This window comes from Ambystoma mexicanum, chromosome 6p (assembly GCF_040938575.1).
Source record: "Ambystoma mexicanum isolate Mex_15411 chromosome 6p, UKY_AmexF1_1, whole genome shotgun sequence".
In the NCBI taxonomy this organism is placed as follows: Eukaryota; Metazoa; Chordata; class Amphibia; order Caudata; family Ambystomatidae; genus Ambystoma; species Ambystoma mexicanum.
In genome coordinates this window covers 1,127,154,889-1,127,177,845 of record NC_090935.1, presented here as the reverse complement: position 1 = coordinate 1,127,177,845, position 22,957 = coordinate 1,127,154,889, and the positions used below count along the sequence as shown (strand labels likewise).

At 48.4% G+C, this 22,957-nt stretch overlaps 1 protein-coding gene across 5 annotated transcripts in view; it reads right to left on the bottom strand.

Annotated features, from left to right (window-relative positions):
* Window positions 1–22,957, bottom strand: part of PUM3 (pumilio RNA binding family member 3) — a 965,563-nt gene that overhangs the window by 690,043 nt on the left and 252,563 nt on the right. The gene's annotated exons all lie outside the window — the stretch shown is intronic.

The following is a 22,957-nucleotide window of genomic DNA, read 5'->3' as shown; positions in this document are numbered from 1 at the left end:
CCCCCGGTCACTCAACGGAAACTGGACACTTACTAGTTGAACCCTAAATAAAAAGAGCTTTTTTTGTGGCATCTTCTCATCTTCTAACTTCAGTGCCGATCGACAGGAATGCACAACACTTATCCAAAACGGTATAGACCTGGCTCTTCCTGAAAGAACTGTTCAGCAGCGTCAATAGAGGGCAAAGTTATAGGGAATGTTCCCAGAAGGTCCACTTTCCCCATTTATTTCCCACAAACATATGTTAGGTCACAGCTACAGCTTTAACCGCTGGAGAGATTTGCATCAAACCTACTGGAGGATTTTCGTTTTGCCGTTTTCCTCCCATGGAATTCTATGCAACACCCGTTTTTTGCTCATTGTGAACCCTGTCCTGACTTTTTGGGGGCCAGGGGAGCCTTCTACTTTACTTCCCTCATTGTTATGGGGAAACAGACTAGTCCCTAATACTATTAATACTAAGACTATGGGCCTCCTTACGAGATTGCCAGTGAAACGCTGGTAACACAGTCACGCTGGTACCGGCGCATTACAAGTCCACAGGCGCACCTCCCTGCCGGAAACAGTATTAGCAGCGTCGCCATCAATCCGCTGGTATTACCAGTGGAAATGTGCCTGTAATACTGGTACCAACTGCCGGAACCGGAAACTCACCAACGGCCATCTTGGAAACCCAATCCACTTAGTATCTCCCTGTTGGGCAAGATTGCATGCAGTACCCTTTGGGTGCACTACAACAACCCTGACCTACTGGCAATAGGGACTCAACCTTTGGTATAGTCTCGGGAGGATAGCTTAGGGGCAACGTGCTCTCCTTGGTAGCAAGACGACACAAAGCAACACAGGTTCGATCCCCGGGTCCGCGCTTAGAAACCTCTGGGTAAATAAATAACCTATCATATCATAAGTCTGAACTACACAGGTTGGTAGTGTGGCCGAGCAGCCAGACACATCTCAAGAGGGGTCATTGTGAGCAGTAAGTTTGTAACAGTTTCACAGTGACAGTTATTCAAATAAACACTTACACTCAAACTAACAACTAATTGTTTAATCAAGAAACCTTAAGTCAGTTATATAAGCCTTCTTCAGAAAGGAGCAAATCACATGCAACTTTAAAGTATACTTTCAAACACACACTTGGTTACTCCAAATCAGATGATACCCATTGCGGATGGCACACAGACACTTCCTACACCCTCAGGTGACTTAAATAACTAGGACACTGGACATTGATTTATCACTGGTACATTTAGTGTTATACGGTTTGTGGTGCAAAATTTAGATATAGGAATAAAAGATTGGTGAACACAACACTTCATAAACTGGCAAGTACTTCTTCAAACCCTCCAATGCAAACTAAATTAACCCTTTCCTGGGGGGAAAGGGTAAAGCACAGAGTCAGAGGTAGAAGAGTCTTTCAGGGAGCCAGGCAAGCCAAGGTTAGTTGAACAAAGTCTAGTGAAGCTGAAGATCTTCTGGTAGGTAAGAGTCTTGCACAAAGATTTGAAAAAAGTTTGTGGAAGTAAAGAACACTTGAAGGGCCAGAAGCTGTTATGCTTGTGAAAGGCAAAGATCCAAGGCACTATGCAAGGCAACCAAGACAAGTCTCAACTGAGAACAGGCAAGGCTAAACAACAAGAGGCAAGTCCTCTTAGACTGTACAGTACCTCTGGTTAGAAGAAATGGTTCCAGCTGGCTGTTCCCGTGTGGCTCTGCAGATCTTGTTGTTCTTGTGCCTCAGTCGTGGGGACAAGAGTGGGGACTCCTGCAACACAACGGGCGGTGACAGAAAAGGACAAACTTTCTATTCAGCGGCACTTCTCAGTTTCAGCTCCTCACGTCTCAGCAAATGGCACCACTGCGGTCTCACGGATCCACTCTTGACTTTCCTTGCATATGGGGTCCAGCACTCTGTTGAGGTGGCTCAGTCTTGGTCAGTCCTGCTTACTTCCGTCTTAAAGGTGATGCACTCCATTCTGGCCTTCCTCTCCCTAGCACTTCGGTTCCTGCAGCAGCAACAAAGTACAGCCAGCACCGAGAGGATGTCCAGAGGAGTTCACTTTGGAGTAGATTGGTTCCACCAACGCAAGGGGAGAAGTCGTCCTTGCAGGGCTTCTATCGTCGAGACAAATTTGGAGTTTCAGCACTGCAACAGGGATTCACTGGGCAAACCAATGCCCCAGGAGTTGCAGCAGGCGTCCTCTTCAAGTTCTTCGGAAATTCCTTCGTTCCAGTGGTCGCTTTTTATGCAGGTTTCTCCCATTCATTCCAGCCTAGCTGTCGGTCACCCAGCAAGGTGAAAGTCCTTGCCAGACAGCCAATCACCTAAGAGTGCATTCCTGTCTCCTAGGAGACAAAGCACAAGGAGTTTCGGGCACCTACCTCGCTTCCTGCCTCTGCCAGATACTCTGGAGCCAGAGGGGAGGCTTCACTCGTGAATACCACCAAAGACAAAACGAACAAAGAGACCAGACCTGATTTGGCACGCAGAGTAAATCTGAAGGACCTTTCCAGCAAGAAATGGTGAAAAAAGAAGACCGGGCCATTTTGACAAAATGGGCACCCATGTGTGCTTTACCAAGGCTGCTATTGCAGCCCGCGGTAAAAACACACAATGGTAGTAAAAAGTAAAACACTGCCACCAGCCATTAATTGTAGAAAGTGTAACATAAATGTTACATGAGAAACTAGACAAAAGGGGATACTAAGTAACCCCTCCAGCATCCTATTGTAAAATACTGTGTGCTGGGTCTAGAAAGTTACAATTTGTAAGTAAAGTCAATTTCACTTCACTGCTCTTGGAAACAGTTTCACCAAGAGAAGGTATTTAAACCTTTGGGAAATCTAAGAGACTTCCCTGTGCCACTGCACTGAAGGTGCCATGTGTCAGGTGCTATGTGTCACAATGTAAAGATGCCGCCTATGGAGTCAGACTCCAAAGTCAAAGAAACAAAGAATAAATCACAGAAAAAATACATTAGAGTGGGAAAAAGGTCTCACTCTCTCCAGTTAAGAAATAAAATTTCTTAAGTCCAGCAAAAAGAGCTGGGGTGTCTAGGGTAGAAGGGAATTAGCACATATCTGATAAATCTCCCTAACACCCCCATTTCCTGCTTCCCTCCAACATGACTGAAACCTGGAAACATGTCTGGGAGCAACAAGGCACAAGTCCATGATGTCCGCCTGAGGAAACCAAAGTTCTTGGAGGCGGTGCTGACTGCACTGTGACAGCATGTAGAGGGAGTTGGGACAGCAGAGGCAGGAGTTGGGACCTAAGGTGACCGTGGGAAGTACAACAAACCCCATGTAAAAGTAAATGTTAAATCCAAATACAGGCATCCACAGGCAGAGAAACAACTAATGGGTAAGGGAACATGTCCATCACTTCTCACTCACAGCAAATGGCCAGATCTCACACACATGCCAGGGCATGCGGGTACATGTAGCCATGCACAAGCACTGTTGCCAAAATGTACAGCCCCACACAGACACATAATGAGTGCCCATGTGTATCATGAGTACAGGGAAGGAATCGGTACCGCTTGCGTGCACACTCAGTCAATGTGCACTCCCACCACCCACATGTAGAAGCACACATCGGAGCAAACAGATCAAAGACGACGAATGACAATGTAACATGGGTAATGCATGCCCGCAGCCCTGACTCCCAGAAGACCAACAGCATGCTCTTCTCTCCCCAACAGGCACACAGTCCAACAAATGCACCTAGACAGTCATCGTCAGGCCAAGCAGCTGAAGGCAGACCTGCGAAGGCCACATCACTCGCCAGCAGGCCCAGGTGGCAGTGCAGGACTACTGGTCCGTCGCAGCCACCATCAGCCCCACCACAACAATCATCACCAGATACTCGCCGCTGGCAGGAGTGCAGGAGTGCATGGGGCTTCCACATCACCACACCTGTGGTCAGTGGCCCCACTGTCCCTCCACACCACCACGGGCACAGGAGACACCAGGCCATCATGGCAGGTCACCACTGCCAAGGAGGCGGCAGGCGACATGTACTAGCCAATGGAGTGTTTCAGTCACAGATCACCACACAGCCCCGCTGCCACTGCCCAGCATCCGTTCCCTTGATGCATGCCTGCATGCAATTGAGGACCTGCACACTGAACTCACTGGAATTGCATGCCAACAGCTGGAGATTAGACTCATGCGAGAATGCATGCAGGCCTCCAGCTGCAGGAGTGCCAGGTCGAGGCCATGCCACCCTCACCCTTGCCCAAAGATTGCCTCTGCCACAGCCGAGGCCATAAGCCATTCACTCCAATTCAACCTGGAACACGTGCAGGGCCAGGGGTCTGACCCACCAACATCTCTCACCACCACCAAGAGCTCCCAGCATGGCAGCCCAAGGCGCCGCTCACAGCAACTCAGGTCTGCCAAAGAAGGGCCACAAGTGACACTGAACACTGACGTGGTGAGGAAGGGGGAGGGGAGCGGAGGGGTGGTGTTTGCGATGGGGAGGGGATGTAGGGTTTTTGTGCAATCACGTTCGTAATAAAAACATGGTTTTCACCTGAAGCACCGACAAGACATTCCTCCTCCTCCACCCCCCAAACAAGTGTTTACTGTATGGTGCAAGGAGTGAGTGGAGGGGAAACACAAAATAAGTCCTCAAGCAGTTCTTGGCGGGCCCTGAGCCCATCCCTGGCCTCCATGCATACGTGCATGAGCCTGGCTGGCGCTGCATCATCCTCTGGTAGAGATCTGTGGGCGGGGGTATGTTGCATCTGACGAAGATGTTGTGCAACATTGCACGGGCCAGGACTATCTGGTCCGGCTTCTCTGGTCTGACAGGAGCGCACCCCCCAGACCAGTGTAGGCATCTGAAACGTGCCTTCAAGAGTCTCAAGGCCCGCTCTATGTTCCCTCTGGTCCTCAAATGGGCCCTGTTGCATACCACTTCCTGCGGTATCTGGCGATTCCTCAGAGGGGTCATCAGCCACAGAAGCTGTGGGTATCCAGAGTCACCTAAAAGGGGTAACACCGGTGGGAGCAATGAGGCTTGGCAGTGGTGTTGCCTGTGACAGCGGCATCTCAATGGTCAGTCTGTGCGGCATCCATGATGTTGGTCATTACTTGTGGACAGTGGATGCCAGTAGCCCCTCGGTAGTTTGGCAGTCTCATCATATGTATGGGGGTGTGTTTGGGTGCCTCATCCAACGTCAACGCTATGGGCAACACCGTTTTTGGGCCCTGCATCTTACCTTAACCCGACTCCCAGGGCTTGCATCCAATGTGCATGGGCCTGGGCCGCCAGTTTCGGTTATGGACGCGTCTTTGAATAGGCACGGCCAATTGTGCATCACTATACTGTGTTCCCTGTGATTGTTCATCTGCCTTGGTCTTCGTTGTTGCTGCATGTCATCTGCAGGCTTTCCCCCGGGCTCTTGGGGTACCCCGGGACATACATTTGATGACCCTAGGTGGCCATGTCTGCCAATTCATTGTCATAGCATGGGGGGAGTGGTTGCATTCTGGTACCTGTAGAGCTTTGCATGTGGAAGTGATGTTGGATTTGAAATGGCCGGGTCAGTGACTGCTACATCTCCAGTCATGTGCTACTCCTGTGTGTAGTGGCCTGTGAGGTGTGTGTTGGGGAGAGTTCTCATAAATGTGCTAATTCCCTTCCGCTTAGAGAGCCCCAGCAACTTTGCTGGATTTTGAGAAATTGATTTTCTAACCTGGAAAGAGTGAGCCTTTTTTACCCTCTCCCTCATGTATTTTGATGGGGGTTTTACTCTGGTGGAGTTTTAGACAACTCCATAGGCACCTTTTCGTGTGTGTCACACAGCACCCTCAGTGCAGTGACACAGGGAAGCCTTTTAGGTTCTTCCAAGGTTTAAACACCTTCTCTGGGATAAACTACTGTTTCCCAGAGAATATAAAGTTAAACATTGACTTTACTAGTCTTTTTAAATTCCTAGACCCAGCCCACATTATCTTCCAATAGAGTGCTGGAGGGGTTACCTAGTATCCCCTATGTCTAGGAACTCATGTAGCAGTCCAATGCTACCCTTTCCTATGGAAATGGCTGGTGGCAGTGGTTTTACAATTAACTACCATGATTTTTCCCCGACCGCGAACACCGGTAGCTAAAAATCGCAGGAGCCATATTTTTCAAGAAGGCGTCTGAGCCCCCTTTTTTTAAACAGGTCCCGGTCTTTTTTCGCCATTTCTTTTTGGAAAGGTCCTTCTAGCGTTTGTCTCCGCGTGCCAAATCAGGTTTGGTCTCTTTGTTCATACACCTTTGGCAAGCTTCAGGACTGAAGACCGCCTGTGGCGCCAGAGTGTCTGGGGTGGGCAGAAAGTGAGGGAGGTGCGCAAAACTCCCTGTGCTTAGTCTCCTAGGTGACTCAAATGCACTCTGGCATGATTGGCTGGGTGAGTGGCAGCTAGGCTAAAATGAATGAGAGGAAACTGTTTAAAAGGCAACTCTTGGCTTGGAAGGCAGAGTCGACCACTGGACCGAAAAAACTGAAGACGAGCTGGAAGAGGAAGACTGCTGCAACTCCTGGACCGTTGGTTTGCCCGGTGAAGCCCTGCTGCAGGTTCGCATCGCCAAGTTCATCTCGACTTCTCCTTTTCAATTGGTGGGACCAATCAACTCACAAGCCACCTGGACACCATTCTCGGAGCTGGTTGTATTTTCCTTAGAGAGCTGCAGGAAACCGAATAGCCAGGGAGGACACCAGTTTGTGTGCTTGACGACAGCTACCGGAATCGAAGATTTGCCCGTTTGCCAGCTTTGTGACCAGTCCCCGTGCAGTGCAGGAGTCCCACGACGTCCTCCCTCTTGTCCCCACGACTGAGGATCAGGAACATCGAGATCTGCAGGAACTGCCAGGAACAGAAGTCTTCAGCTGCATCTTTTTCTTCAATATAAGGTACTGTGAAAACCTGACCGAGAGAACTTACCGCTCACTGCGAAAGTAAGTGATACTTTGGCAACTTGCAGGCCTAGTCTGCTTGTGACCAGACATATGAATCTTTCTTCTATGAACTACTTCTGAGAACCGTGGCAAAGACTTTTCCGTTCAACTACCAGAACCGTTTTTACCTATACAAGACTCTAGCCCATTGACTTTGGCCTACCTATTGCATTGAATCAACTCCTCTGGTGAACTCAAACTATTTGCACTGTTTAAGAGTAACTAACAATCGTTTTATTATATTATGCCTTTTTGCTCCTCCTTCAAAGTAGTTTAAATTTCACAGAACCGGATAGTGTGAAGTACTGTAGTATATTTGTGTGTGATATTGATTGCCTCCTTTTAGTGAATGTTTTCTAACTGACTGTAATAAATTAAGAAGCGTTTTACCAAGAAACCTCGAGTATGAATGTCTATCTGAATACTTGCGATTGTAGACCTCTGTGCAACACCCTTATAAGCTCACATTCCCTCTTGAGATAAGCCTGGCTGCTCAGCTCACTACCAAAAACTGTGGTACAGACTTATACCAAAGGTTGGTTTTGCTTACACCTGTAGTCCTAGTGTGTGTAGTGGTCCCAGAGGGTACTGCATGCAAACTTTGCCTAACAGGGTGCAATGTTGGGTCCTGCATGTGCAGGGTTCTTTCCGGACATGCATTTGTGACATTGTTGCCACCCCCCACTAACCCCCTTTGCCGGTCACTCATGCTGCAAGGTAGCTGGTATTGTACATGTGCTCACCCAACATCCAGCTCCTTGGTCCTCAGTGATGCTCCTTGGTCCTCAGTGATGCTCCATGTAGGCTGGCAGCATGCGGTTTGTTCTGCAGGACCATTGCATCGTAGGTTGATCCAGTGAATCAGGCACAGCAGTGCACAATGGTTTTATCTGCATCACACGTGACCTGGACATTCAGGGACTGGAACTGCTCCCGGTTCCTATAGGCATCTGATGCGTGGGGGGCACCAGCACAACATGCATGCAGTCCAATGATACCACTGCAATTGCATAGAAGCGGTCCTTGGTGGGGTTGAACTGTGCCTGGGTGGTGGGGAGGGTGATGTGCTGGCTCACATGGAGCAGGAGGCCTTCCAGCACCAGCACTCTGGAGAAGGCAGGCAGAAATGCTGTGCAGCAGGCTCAGAGTACTGGAACGTTCCACTGGTCAGGAAGTGCAGGACCAACACCAGCTTTACCAGCAGTGTTATGGCTGACCCAATGTCGATACTGCTCCCAATGTTCTCTTGTATGTGGGTCAGGAGGTCAAGTATGGTCTCCCTGTTTAGGCGGTACAGGGTTACTATCTGCAGGTCAGTGAGGGCCCAGAGATGGGCGTTGTGCGAGGGATCACTGCACGCCTCGCCACCTGCATACCCACCATCCTCATACTCCCTGGCCTCCTGTTGCCTTTGCTGGTACCCCAACCCCTGCAGCTGTAGATTGGTAAGCACCGGCTCCATGTTTGCAGCAATCGCTGGCAGCATGGTTGTATTGGGATGCGTTTTTGGGGAAGGTGTGGCTGTTTTGTATTCTTCCTGTATGCATAGGTGTCATCTCTACCTTGGTTTTGTCGGTATTACCGGCAACTCCAATCGCATGATTCGCAGGGGACACCATTGTGCCGGTATAACCAGCGCCGATAATTCCGGATGAGTAGATACTGGCGCCGGTAAGTACAGCAATTGTATTCCGGCAAACTCCTACTTAACCAGACTGGTAAAAGAGGCAGTAAATGGTATTACCACCACTTTTACCGTATGCCAGCAAATTCGTAATGAGCACCTATGCCGCTCTGAATTCTTGTATTGTTATAATTGCATACATCACCTTACAGTGAAGTGCAGTAAAGATATTTGTATCCGTATATCTTTTACATAATGGCTTTTCAGTTACTTTTACAATGTGCCCCAGACAAGCTGCTGGCAAGCTGTGATATTTTTTATAGTTTTTGACATTTGACTTGTGCACTTTTGCGTTTACCGCAAACTGCTACGGTTAGGAAAAATCTGTTTTAGGCAACTTTCCCTCCATATTCTATGGGCTCCAAACATTTTGCTTTTGTTTGTCCTGACATTTTTACAGAGAAGTGAAGGTGTTTGCCCATCTTGTCATGGGGAAACTGAGCATTCCTTCAGACTATCAGTGCTGGGAAACAAAGTTCCCTTTTACCTGTTTTGGCAACTTTTCTTACAGTACACATCTTACAATGCAGTGCATGGGGACACTTTTGTATCACCCTAGACCGTTACTCTGGGGATTTATGGTTACTTTTAGATGTTCCTATTGACTAGCTGGTGGCAGCAGTTACATTCTGTATCATTTTTGCAGTACTTTTAGTGTCCACATTCGTGTTTACCGCGTCCGGGTACTAAACATGACTAGTGCCCTAAAATGGTCATGCCACCAGGTTTTTCACTTGATCTTTGGCCATGTTGTTTCTGGACCTTTTTTCCTGCCACCTCTGGTCAGAAAATCCCTAATCTGGTCATGCATTTGCCTATGGAACACTGCCGTTTTCACAGGATAATGCATGCCATGTGTGTGGAGTCAGGAAGTGGGTTGCGACTGTCTGGTCCCAATCCACAGTCCAGTCAGTCTGGTGTGCATGCATGAGTAAAACCCAGTGGTCCCCGACTGGACCACTGCTGGCTGATTGAGTGGTGCAGATCCTTGCTATTGGAGGGATAAGTTTGATCACTCACCCGAATTTAGGAGAAGGAGTCCTTCAGCTATTCCAGAAGATCAGCAACGGAGCCAGGTATCCTGTGTAGCCGTGCAGCCGAATGAAGACCAGTGGACTACTCCTGAAGAGGCCCGGCGACCTTTCCTGCAACTATCCTGCTGGGCTACCCGATTTGATAAGGCGCTTTTGTCAGTGCTTCAACCCTTGGACTGGTGGGACCAACCAGTCTCGACGTCTTCTCGCGTTCTTGTAGCTGAGCCTTCTGAATTGTCCCTGGACCACCCAGTGGACCGGCCAGCTCTTAATTGAGCTACCATGCCAGAAGCATTGCTGTTCTGCATCGTCATCAGGAACTTCGGTGGTTGCCATCTAGTCCTGCAAGTCACCTTCCTGCCCAGTTTCAGCTTCCCAGCATCAAGGGATCCTGTCCTGGAAGGCAGTCTTTGTTTGCGACTGGAGAAACGCCTGCTGTCGCCCATGTGCAGTGGCTGTTTCTGGAACTGGCTCCCCTCCATCTGGTAGAGTTCCCTGAAGAGGGCGAATCAGTGACTGCTGAATTTCCTTGTCGAAAAGAGTTACAATCAACTGCTGGACCCGACCAGAATCTACCTTGCAACCGAAGCTCCTGGGCCTCTTCTACTGGATCCAACGGCGGAAAAACCTACCTTCAACGACTCACAGTCGACCTACCAAGTCACTTGGAAAAAATCAGGGTAAGGTCCGTGAGTAGTTGCAATACACAGATGCCCCTACCTCCTCCATTCTAAAAGTTTGTGAAGAAAAGTGAATTATTCCATTCCTTCACTTAACCGTTTACTTAAAAAGCTGTTCTAAATAAATAAAAAAAGAAAGAGTTCCTTACTTAACTGTAAAAGCCTTCAGACGTTTTCTGCAACCTTTTTCACCACCACAGGAACATATCCTAGCTTAGTCCCCTCGCCTAAAGGAACTTTGAGACTTTTGGGCACAAAGCCCTTTTCAACTAAGTGAGTGGTCTTCTACAATAGGAAAACCAGTTCACAAGAATAGAAGCCCTAACTTTAGAACTACTTACCTGCCTTACAGGTGAATTGTGTGCATTTCTATAACCAAAGATGACAGTATAGATGTTCTATAGTATTGTGTGAACATATGACCGGTTTGATTTATTTTCCTAGTGTGTTTTGGGGCCTATAATAAATCTATTTTTGTACTTTCCAATCTAAGTAGAATTGTGCGTTTCACTGTGCGGATTCATTGTGGACCACACACGCCCCCCGAGACTAAGCCTTGACCACTCTCCATGCTTAGCTTGACTGGTTTGGCTAACCTCGCAGTTCCCCTGCTCACTAGAACTAGGGTGGCCTGGAATCTGTCCACGAGTCCAGATCAGCTACCAAAGATAGTTAGTGACCCAAGAAGGCCATGCCACAATGTCTTTCGCTTGTTCTTTGGCCATGTTGTTCTGTTGGCCATCTTCCAGCCTTCTCGGGTCAGAAAACGCCTCATATGGAAATCCCTTTCCTGGGGAAAGCTGCGACTTTCGTGGGCTAAGGGATGATGTGCGTGCGCCAGAGAAGGCGGCTGGGACCTTTCTGTTTGGGTGTTCTACTGGAAGCTGTCTGGAACCGATCCGCAGTACCACGACTGACTAAACTATATCCTGCAAAACAAAGTACCTCTTCTGACCAAGACCTCCAGCTGACTCACAAAAAGAACCAAGACAAAAGAACAAGCCTTAAACAATTCTAGAACCTCCGTAAGTGGTATCCAGGGAAATCTGAGCCAGGAAAGAGGGGTGGGAGGAGTGGGTAAGATTACATACCTATGACCCTTTGAAATAGCCTTATAAGAGCCTTATTATTAAAGGTCTAGAAACAGAACACCTTGAAGGACGTAGAGTTATACGAGCAAGGAAAACTCACCTCAAACCCCTTCCGTTGAGTCCATGATACCTCAAGCGTATCACAAACCTGGAAGTAAACTAGGAGTAATGCCCCCCGTCATTCAGTCTCTTTCCCTTCCCTACACACCCACTGTCCCACATTCACATACCTTTACAAATGGGACGAGGAAGAGGCAACTAGGAGTAATGCACACTTCTACTAGTCAGTTTCGCCACTATGGTACCAAGACAAGGAAGACGACTATGGAGGCTCGGGTATGTCCCGTTAATTGCTATAATTGTGGTCAGGCAAAGTACTTGCACCTGCAACCAATTGACAGGTCACAGGTGCATAAAATGGTAGCCCGAAAGAAGGGGAAACCTGCCTGGTCAGAAGGTGGCAGCTGCGAGGTGAGTAGCAGGGCCGGCAGAGAGGACGCTGTGTGTTGCAACGGGGTGCGCGATGCCGCGACCCAAGCATGCTGTGAGGACCAGAGCCCCAGCAACTACCTGAGCTGCGTATTCCCAGCTGGAGCACAGAAGACTTCCCCACGCCGCAGACCGCTGCAGCAAGTTTGCTCGGTAGCGAGCGCTGCTCGCTGGAACTCCCGGCACTTACCCAGGAAGCAAGTAAAAGTCAGAAGACTGCAGAGATTCCCAGAGGAGCAGCAGAGTGCCAGTGAGAGAGAGAGAGAGAGAGAGAGAGAGAGAGAGAGAGAGAGAGAGAGAGAGAGAGGGGGGGGGGGCACGTGTAACGGGGCGCTCCAGGGGCAGGAAGTGGACATTTGCAAGAAGCGATCTAGCTAAAACGCCTAAGAGGGGTTTGGAACCCTAAGGGAAGAATATTGAATAGTAAGCATATTACAAAGCACTTTTAGAAATGCCACAAGGTTTATTGAATACCGAATTGAAGAGAAAGATAAGGAAAACAGATGAAAGTGTTGCAGGAGTGAAAAGCAAATCATGTATAGATATGAAACTGAAAACCTGTTGAAAGCTCATAAATGAGCACTAATGAATTAATCAGAAAAGCAAGTGTGAAATACAAGTTGATGAAATTGAACGGACATTAAGTACAAAGTGATTTGTATACAAATTGTGGCAAAGCCAAGAGACTGCCATTGTGAAAGCTGTACGGAATGTGAATTACTGTCAGGTCCAGGGAGAAAACTGTTGGCCAAGGAGAACCAAGAGCATCACAAGGTGCCAAGGGTTATCGGTGGTGTGACCTGTAATGGGTGGACCGTGTGGTCCGACAACTGCGTCTAGACCTAGTAGCACTACTGGAGGAAGAATTAAACAAAGCCACGATAGAAAGTCTATGCTACATGACAGTTGCTGAAGTGAAAGAAAGCCCTTGTTTGAGCCATTTTAAGAGAGACTAGAAGGGAGGTGGGGGGGACAGGCGCTGTTGGACGCCGACAGTAATGGCTGCCTGATTGAGTGGCTGTGCCGTAAAAAGCATATACGCACTGAAATCCTGCGAATCCAGACAAAGACAGAGCACATAAACGGTGGATTGGGCAGTTGAAGTCTTGGAGCATCTGCCGACATACGTGGGGCCACCCAATTTCGAGTGCCCATGTATAAATGCCGTGCTGCGATACTCGCGGGTCCCCTGGGAGAAAAATGAGGGCCTGGTGCGCTCCCCTCCCCCTCCGGGACCAGACGGCGGTGAGGCTGTGTGAGCCCGGATAGACGATTGCCTGGACACAAGAGGTGTTGCCGCGGGACCCCAGCAGCGTAGACAGACTACAGCTGCCCGAAGGTAAGGCGAGAGGGGACCATGCTGGAACGGGCAGAGCCTCCCTCCAACAAGGAGACCACTGCCCTGCAATAGACAGCAGGTGGAGCGGGCTCCCACTCCCCAGCGGCCGCCACGTGCGAGCGGCCAGCCTGCTGGGTTGAGGGAGAGACCTCCCCTCGCGCCTATCTGCACTCAAGCCACCAGAGGGGATCATTACCCTACAGCAAACAGCGGGTGGAAAGGGCTTCCCCTCCCTGGCGGCCGCTGTGTACGCTGCGAGCGAGTGGCCCGGCCTGCAGGGTCCAGGAAGAGCCCCCTCCCCCTGCCACTCTCCATACTTAACGAATCGGAGCAGATCACTATCCAGCAGCAGACAGTAGGCGGAGTGTGCTCCTCCTGCAACCTTCCATACTCACCAGGTAGGTGGAATGCTCGGGGGCAGAAGTACAGCCCCCTACGCCTTATACACCAAACCGGGGCCACAACTTGGACTCAACTGATGCTTGTGCCTGACCAGGACAGAGGGCAGCCGTGGGGCAGAGACCACTTGATCATCCACAGGGGAACTACGGAGAATCTAAAGAGTCAGTCAAGTTTTGCACCCACTAGCTAGTGCCCCAGGAGGGGCGCGCACTGAACAGTGTCCTCCCCAGGGAACAGGTGGGTAACCAGTATATCAGATCCTAAAACTAACATCAGTCAGGACTAGACGTACAGAACTCTACCTGCGCCATCACAGCCCTACAACTAGATGTCGAGGTCCCGTGACTTTTCACCACTGCCCACTCTGATTCCTGCAGCCTAGCCGACGTATAACTACTGCATAAAATATGCCCAGAGGCAACAAGGCAAAAAAAAAAGGCCCCGGGGATCCATTCACGAACACTGGTCTGGAGGGCAGGAGCGAGGAAACTACAAGTAAGCCAATCAACGCCTCAGCGTCTGACAGATGATCCAACAGATGACCCAACAAACCCATATATGGCAGCCCTCCAGGCTGGCTTCGCAGCAGTAAATTCGAAACTGAACGATATGGGGACCACAACGTTGTCTATAAAAGCAGAACTACATCAGGTGAATGCCCGGGTGGTGGAGATGGAGTCGCATTAGCACAGTGGAGGACGTCATGACAAACCATGGCAAGGACATAGAAAACCATTAAAAGAACCTAGCCCAGGTACAAATGACGTGGGATGACCTCGAATCGAGATCACGCCGCAACAATTCAAGAGTAGTTGGGCTAGCGGAAAAGCAACTAAATGTCACAATGGAGGTGTACCTTGAAGTGATCCGCACCGTCTTCCCGGAGGCACAGTTTTCACAACAATTCTTAATCTAAAGAGCCCACAGAGCCCTGCTTGCCCCTCCTAAACCGGGGCACCCCCGCACACAGTCATCGCCCGCCTCTATAAATATTAGGACAGGGACATGATCCTGCGCCTCTCTAGGGAGAAGGGCGCTCTACTATATGACTAACAGGATACACATATACCCTGACTTTTCCAACGGAGTTCAAGCCGTGCGCCACACCTTTGACCAGGTCAAGAAAGCACTCAGGGCATGCTCCATCCCATACGCAATGCTGTTCCCCGCCAAACTCTGCCTTCAGCACAGTGGGAAGACACAGTTCTTTGAATCCCCAGAAGCAGCCATGGGGTATATTGAACGCAATATCCCGCAGTCCCAAAAGGATAAGAACTCCCAACCCGGTTCGAACACTTTAAGTCATGCCATCTGGATTCATACAATAACGGTGCGGCGGCCATTGGATCAGTCTGGTCAGAAGTGGAAAAAGGACAGACTAACCAAACAGCCGCCTGATTGTTTTCTCAAACGTTGAAGTTTGAAGTGGGAATTACACTGTCCAGTTGTGGGGGGATAGTGGGGGAGGGGGGGCAGTGGGGGTTACAGGGCCTGTTGTCCGCAAGTTGCAGGGGACAATCCACTTCACAGTGCAAGAAGCAAGATGGAATACACTGACATGGGAAACGAGTTAAATCATAGAGGGTATGAAAGTAGCAAAAACACTGAAGGGAGAAACGCAAGGAGTAAGGCACCACAAGCAATAAAACGCAAGCTATGGAAAGCCTACGACACCAAACTCAATGTCACTGAAAGGACAGGGAATGAACTTACTCACTTGGAACATAAGGGGCCTGGCACACCCGATAAAGGCAAGGAAGATAATGGCATATGCAAATCGACACAAGGTTGACATCCTTCTCTTGCAAGAAACATGCCACTAAAAAGATCAATGACGCATTTGCAAGAAACTGGGGTCCCGTGAAAGTTGCCACAAACTAACCCTCAATGGCGAGAGGAGTACTCCCGCTTGTGCACAGACAGCTCAATTTCCAAATTCTTAAATCCATAGCAGACAAAGGGCGCTATATGGGGGCAACTGCATAACAAAGACATCATCCTGGTAAATACATATGGCCCGAATCTGAACAGCCCAGGCTTCTACCAGCGAATTGTAGAACTGCCGTCACCCTTGGGCATTGAGTCAGTGATCTGGCGGGGGGGGGGGGGGGGGTGACCTCAATTTGAAACTGGACCTGGGCCTGAACCGTTCAACAGGAAACTGCAGACAAGGCACCAAAGCGGCGATGACATTTAGGCAAGCAATGACCACACTGCCCCTGGTAGATACTTGGCGTGAATCACAGCCTCAACTAAGGGAATACACATTCTACTCCGGGGCACATGGGTCCAGTTCAAGGATTACTGGCTATGGTCCCCTGAACTGGTCGCTGAGGTGGAGCAATGTGCCATTCTCCCGCATACACGGTCGGGCCACTCCCCGGTCCTCCTGTAGTTGGTACTGAGGAGTACAGTACATACCACCCGAAATTGGCGCATGCCCCCGGACCTGCTGAGAGATGAATAAGTAATAGAACCTCTCTGAACCGAAATAGATCTTTGCTCGAAATGTAGGGTCGGTGCAGACCCAAAGATCGGTATGGGAGTCGTTTAAAGTTTGGCTGAGAGGCCAACTGATGGGGACATCCTATGGCATGCTGAGAGACATAAGAAAGGAACTTTCCCAGACCGAACGAGAGCTACGGGATCTCGAGACTCAGCAACCCAAAGCTGGGAGGGGGAGAGCACACCTGCTGAAAATACAGGCTCAAATGGACAAATTCAAATGCCTGGCCGATAGAGAATTATATCACATAACACAACCTATGCGTGCTAGGAGATACGGAGAGGGGAACAAGGCTAGCAAATAGATGGCGACCCTTATCAGAACTGAGCTGGGAGCGAGACAAATTACCAGCATCTACGATTCCCACGGGTCGGTACAGACATCCCCAGAAGCAATTAATGAGGTATTCAAGCAGTTCTATTCCACCCTATACACAAACGCTGACACAGTGAGCCCGGAGGCACTCCAAGAATACATAGATTCCATCCCGCTGCCCAGTTTCTGAGAAGAGGAACGGGCGCTGTTGGACCTCCCGTTGACGACTGATGAAATCGAACAAGCCATCGCTGATCTACGAGCAGGCAAGACACTGGGGTCAGATGGCATTCCTGTCGATTTTTATAAGATCTTCAAGTCTGAGATGGCCCCTAGATTACTGAAAGGATGGGAGGATATACGAAGATATATTGCCAAACACCATGAGAGAGGCGGTAATAACCGTCCTGCTTAAGCCACACAAGCCCCCTCATCCTATTGCCCCCTATCACTGATTAACACGGACACAAACATTTACGCCAAAGCATTAGCAAACCGCCTGATCCCCATACATGAACAAACTAATCCACAAGGACCAGTCAGGATTTATCCCAACCCAATCAACTGCACTGAATCGACACAGGTTCTTCACCATTACCTCGCAATAGGATCCAAACGCCAAAGCTGCCGCAGAAAGCGTTCGACTCAGTATCTTGTAATTATATGTTCTTGATTCTGGTCAAAAAGGGGGGTTTGGGGCGACATTCAGAGTTACATCTGTGTGCTGTATAAAAAACCAGCTGCAGTGGTTAGGACAAACACTATCATCCTCTTTCACATTGGGGAGGGGCACCCGACAAGGCTGCCCACTATCCCCCCCTTCATATTCGCCCTTACGATAGAGGGGATGGCGGCCAAGGCATGAACATACTTGGAGGGGCATCTGTATCAGAGAGGCACCCCCCCCCCAAACTCCTCTCGTTATACTCGGACGACACAATGATATCGGATATACGTTAGGGGGAAGGTGTGCTGCATGTTGCCCATCATGAAGGAAATATCTACATTCTCAATCTACTCTGGCTGCAAAATAAACCAGACCAAGTCAGAGATCATCCCATTGACGCCAACTACGATGCAATCACAGGCTACAACTGGTTTCAACTGGGCCCCCACCTCTGCATGCTACCTGCGAGTACTAATGGCCGCCGATAGACGCTTTACACAAACAATTCTGAATCATACTTACAAACTTTGGAACATAAACTCAAAATATGGGGGGCACTGCCAATATCCCTATATGGGCGGGTGGCCGTCCTCAAAATGGTGGTGGTTCCTAAACTGTTGTACTCGTTCTGCGGCATCCCCATATGGCCGGGCAGGGACCTTTCAGAAACTACAAAATTATCCACCGCCTTTGTATGGGGAGGGAAAATCGGTGAGGCTCAACTGGCAAAAGATGTGCAAAAGATGAAACCGGTGGGCTGGCAGCCCCTGACTATACATATTTCCACGCAGCACAGGCACACTTTGCTAGATACTGGGTGGATACAGCCGAACCACACACATGTACGGGCCGAAATGTCTGCAGTAGCCCCCTCCAACATACAGGCGATGCAGTTTGCTAAAATTAAGGGGCATATTAAGGAGTTAGACCTAGTGGCCCCAACAGTAAGAGCTTGGTCTACCCCGTTTTCCAGGGTGGGCTGTGAGAACCCATATTGGCCATTTATTTCCCTAAGGCACTACCCAGACCTAGAACCCACATTTGACACTGCACTGCTGAGGAAACCAGATAAGGAAATGAGCCTAGGGGATTTATACCCAGAGGGCAGGTTCACCTCACTGGAGGTTGTTCAGGATAAAAGTGGGCGCAGGGCTTACCACGACACTACAGTACTACCGCATGAAAGCGGCATGTAAAAGTAAACGGCCTACATTTCCCGATGCCCCCGAGCCTCACCAATTCATAACAGCAACTATGTCACAAGATGGTTTTACAGGTACAATATCCAGTCTGTATAGAGCAGCCCAAGAACATACTCCATCCAAAAACTGCATGAAACAAAAATGGGAGCGGGATTTAGGCATCATCATTGAGGATTACAAATGGACCAAATACTGTCTACAAACCAAATCCATTTCTCTCAACTCTAATTTTAGATTAATTCAATTTAAAATCCTAAATCATGTGCATTTAACACCACACAAGGCATCCAAGTTCGACCCTACCCGGGACGCAACTTGCCCCAAATGCAATGCTAGTAAGGCAAACTCCATGCATATGTATTGGAACTGCCCCCCTGTCAAAGCTTTCTGGGAAGAAGTGGCCAGAGTTGTAAGCGACGTCACCCGGGTGACTATCCCGGCTACCCCACTGAAGTATTTGTTGGGCGACGTAGGTAAGGCATCTGTCAGGACCTGCTGTTTTGTTGCTATTGCCGTGGCAGTGGCCAAGAGGAACATATTACAGGCTTGGAAAGCCAAAACAGCCCCAAACCACAAGACGTGGCTATGTGGCCCATTATATGTCCAGGACGGTGAGGAACAGTACCTGAGGGGTGTGACGGCAGTGTGTAGACCAAAGGACATATGGGCTCCGTTGCGGACATACCATAACTGTACCCAAGACAGTGAGGCTGTAGAATGAAATCTACTAGATTGATGTACATGCTGAACTAAATACAAATATGAAAATGCTATTTTGTTGTGATACCCTAATGTCCACTCCGTTGGTGTAAAGTATTTCTGTGAAGCACCGGTCAGAATTAAAATAAAGATTTAAAAAAAAAAAAAGCCTAGAGGATTACAAACTGGCACCAGTCCTACAAGCCAAGAGGCTCACAGTAGTTCTAGTGGAGGAGCGGTCTGCTTGGGGAAGGGAACCCTGAGACCTTTCTGAAACTATTATTAAACTTGGGAAAGATGAAGCTGAAACAGGGCAGGGCTGGAAGAAGCTCAGAACTTTACTTAAACACGGTTTCTTTTGGTGCAGACATCCCTACACATTGTATACCTTTAGTTGTGCGGGCAAGTATAGGTTTTGGACACAGACTGACTTGAGTTGAAATTAATGACAGACTATCCTTAGTTTCTGCAGGTAGGAAAATCCCACCTCAACCTAGGGCAAGTTACGCATTAATCCATCCTGACAAAGACCAATAAAAAGTATTTTAAATAAGAACAGTGAAACTGGTCTGCATCTTGCTTCAGGATACCATTCACAGGGCCTAAAGTCCTGACCCTAACTCACTCTGACCCATGGGCGTATGTTTACGGGGATGGGGGGGGTTGGTGAGGCGACTACTATTTTTGTACCCCCTACCCCCAACTTTCGTGGCACACCAGTTTGTCCCATTCATTTGGCAGGGGCCCTTTTCCTTTAGATGTCATGTGCCACCAACATTTTCACAAAGTTACTCCACTGCTCTGACCCGACCTTTGGCGGTGGAACCTGGGTTAAGGAACCTTCCCTAGACCTACCCATGTCCTAATCTGAACTGTAACCTTTTCACTCTCAATCATAACTGCTGGCACTGCAAATCTCTAGATTAACCTACCTGAAGAGAGTATACTTTGGAACAGGTGACAAGGCCCCAAACAGTCTTAGGGCTGGACTTTATAAGTGTTAGGGGAGCTGTTCTGAAGCATGTGGTGTAAGTCTATGCAGCTGAATACTAACCTGTGTTTCACTAGTCATTGAATCAAATGCTATTCAATTTCTCCTAAGGGGGATTGTATATTTCGGTTTTACCTTGAAGTTGTATCTGGTCAGTGTGTAATCTAAAGGCGCAATAATTGTATTTTTGTCCTTCCTGGTCTAACTGGAATTATTGGTGCTGTGTTTACTCATTGTATCCCTAGATCACTCTCACACCCCAAGACTAAGCCTTGCCTCTCTCCTACCTGTGAACATAATAGTGTAACCTGTCCAAACCGACCCCCTACCCACCGGGCTGGTTTTGGAATCTTACATTCACCAACAACATACTAAAATGCACAGCAAACATTCAGTACGCTATGGAAACCACATTACAATTTAAACACTAGTCCTAATATACAAATTACATTTAATAACAAATATACAGAGAGGCTCACACAAAGGACTATTTTACAATAGCAAGTGTTAGGAAATATTTTCTTTTTTCTGCTTCCTCGCCATAGACATCTATGGAATGCCTGTTAAGCAAAGTTTGCATGCAGTGCCCTCTGGGAACACTACAAGCAACTCTGACTACAGGTATAGCAAACCCAACCTTTGGTATAAGCTTGTACTACACTTAATCGCATGTTGAGCAGTCAGGCTCATCTCAAGAGGGATCAATGTGAGCTGTAGTGGAGTTACACAGAGATTTACAGTTACAAGTATTCAAATGGACCCCCCCCCAGAAAGTCATTCAATACAATAGGCTAAGCCAAGGTCAATAGGCAAAAGTCTATATGAGCTGAAGCACTTCTTTGTAGTTAAGTAGAAAGTGCACAGAGTTTTAGAAGTCTTTGAAGAAAAGAAGAATGAAACGTAGGGCCACACGCGGATTAGACTTGTGAGTAATAGAACATGCAAGCAACTCTACAGTAAGAGGTAAGTTCTCTCAGACTTTACAGTACCTTTAGAATAAAGAAAAGTGCAGCAGATGACTTCTGGTCCTGTGCAGCTCTGCAGATCTCGCTGTTCCTGGGCCTCAGTCGTGGGGACAAGAGGAAGGACTTCTGGGGACTCCTGCACTACAATGGGACGGTCACCGCTCGCAACCAGCAATCTTCAATTCAGTGGCTGTTCGGTATTTCTGCTGCACACGTCCACCGCAAATAGGAACACTGCAGTTCCTGGTTGTCGAGATGGACTTTCCTTGCTTTTGGGATCACACACTCTGTTGAGGGGCCACAGACTCGGTCAGTCATGCTTCCTGGGAGTCCGGAGGATCTTCCTGGAGCTCTAGGCCAGCTTAAAAGCAACACAATTTGGTGTTCCTCTCCGTGGCTATACGGTTTCCAGCAGCAACTCTGGAAATTCAAACAGCTCAGAGATGATGTGCAGGTGGCTTACTTTGAAGTTGATTGGTCCCACGAACCCAAGGGGGGAAAAAGTCGGGGGGGGGGGGAATTGCCAGAATTAGCTATAGAGGGAGCGGTATTGGCGAGTGGTGAAGCGACACAAGATGCGACCAGCGCAGCAAAGTAATGTAGTATACCTTATGGATCAGAGTGGGTATACTTTCTGGCCAAGAGGGAATGAACCTAGAGGAGGTGGTGGTGGATTTCAGAACCCTCAGGGAGGGGAGGATTTAATGGCAGAGAAACTCAACAATGTTGGAATTGTGGAAGGGTAGGACACATAGCCAGAACATGTAGAAGAAGACGGGGCATGCAGAAGAATTGGCAAGCTCCAAGGGGGAGGGAGGGCTATGTTCCACAATATAATGCAGAACCACAGGAGTATTGGGCCCAAGATCACACACAGAATCAGACAAGTGAGCCGCAACCACAACAAACATAGCAAGCACATGCCTAAACAGATACAAACCAAACAGGCCTCGGAACCACAATGGAACACAAATACCGCAAACACCCACACCTAAACTAGGGAGTGTTAACGTGGTGGGAGGAAATCCTTTTACAGGTACAGGAATGAATTTATATCCACAATAGGACAGCCCAACGGGCGACCCGATGTGTTCAGTACCATCAGTGACACCCGACCCCCAAGAGGAACCAAGGGCCAAGGCGACAATAGGAGGCAAGACATTTTCGTTTCTCGTAGACACTGGAGAAACACGTTCCTGTGTCCATGAGGGAAAATTTCCAATGTCGGGCATTGCCATGAATGCGCAAGGATTCTCTGGGGGGATGTGTTTAGTTCCTTTTACAGATGAATTACCAATCTCTATAGGAGAGCACGGCATGTGTAAGCCATTATTATACTCGCTGCAGACACCAGTTATGAGGACATGACTTGATGACAAAACTTAACATGATGAGATCTTTTACTGACAAATGGATAGTGTGCTCCACTACGGGGATACAATACATGAATGAGAATAAGTTTATATTGTCCTTTACAAGTCAGAGGGCATTGCAAGGGGTTCCTTTAGATCCAGAAGTCTTCTTGTATGGGTGACTGTTTTATTATCCTGGTTACCCAAGTCGGTCGGTAAAATATTGAGAATTCCTGAAGAGTATTTGTGTAAACCAGAAATACCTATAGATAACGATGGCAGACGGGGGATCCTTTATACCTAGAAGCAGTAGTGGTCAGAAGAATGGGTCGTTGTCCACGTAACAGATAAAGGGAGATGGAGTGCAGTGATGGTACCAAGTGAAGGATATTGTTTGACAGACTAGCTTTTTAGGGATGATTATTCAGATGGTGAATTTGTGTTTCTTATAGTCTCACTTATTGGATTAAAGTGGAGAATAGAGATACTGCAGAGAATGGCGATGGTAAAAAAAAGAAATTCATTTTTTCAGGAAGATTTGGAGAAAGTGCCAAGCATTTTATGGACTACCAGTCCATATGATGTGGG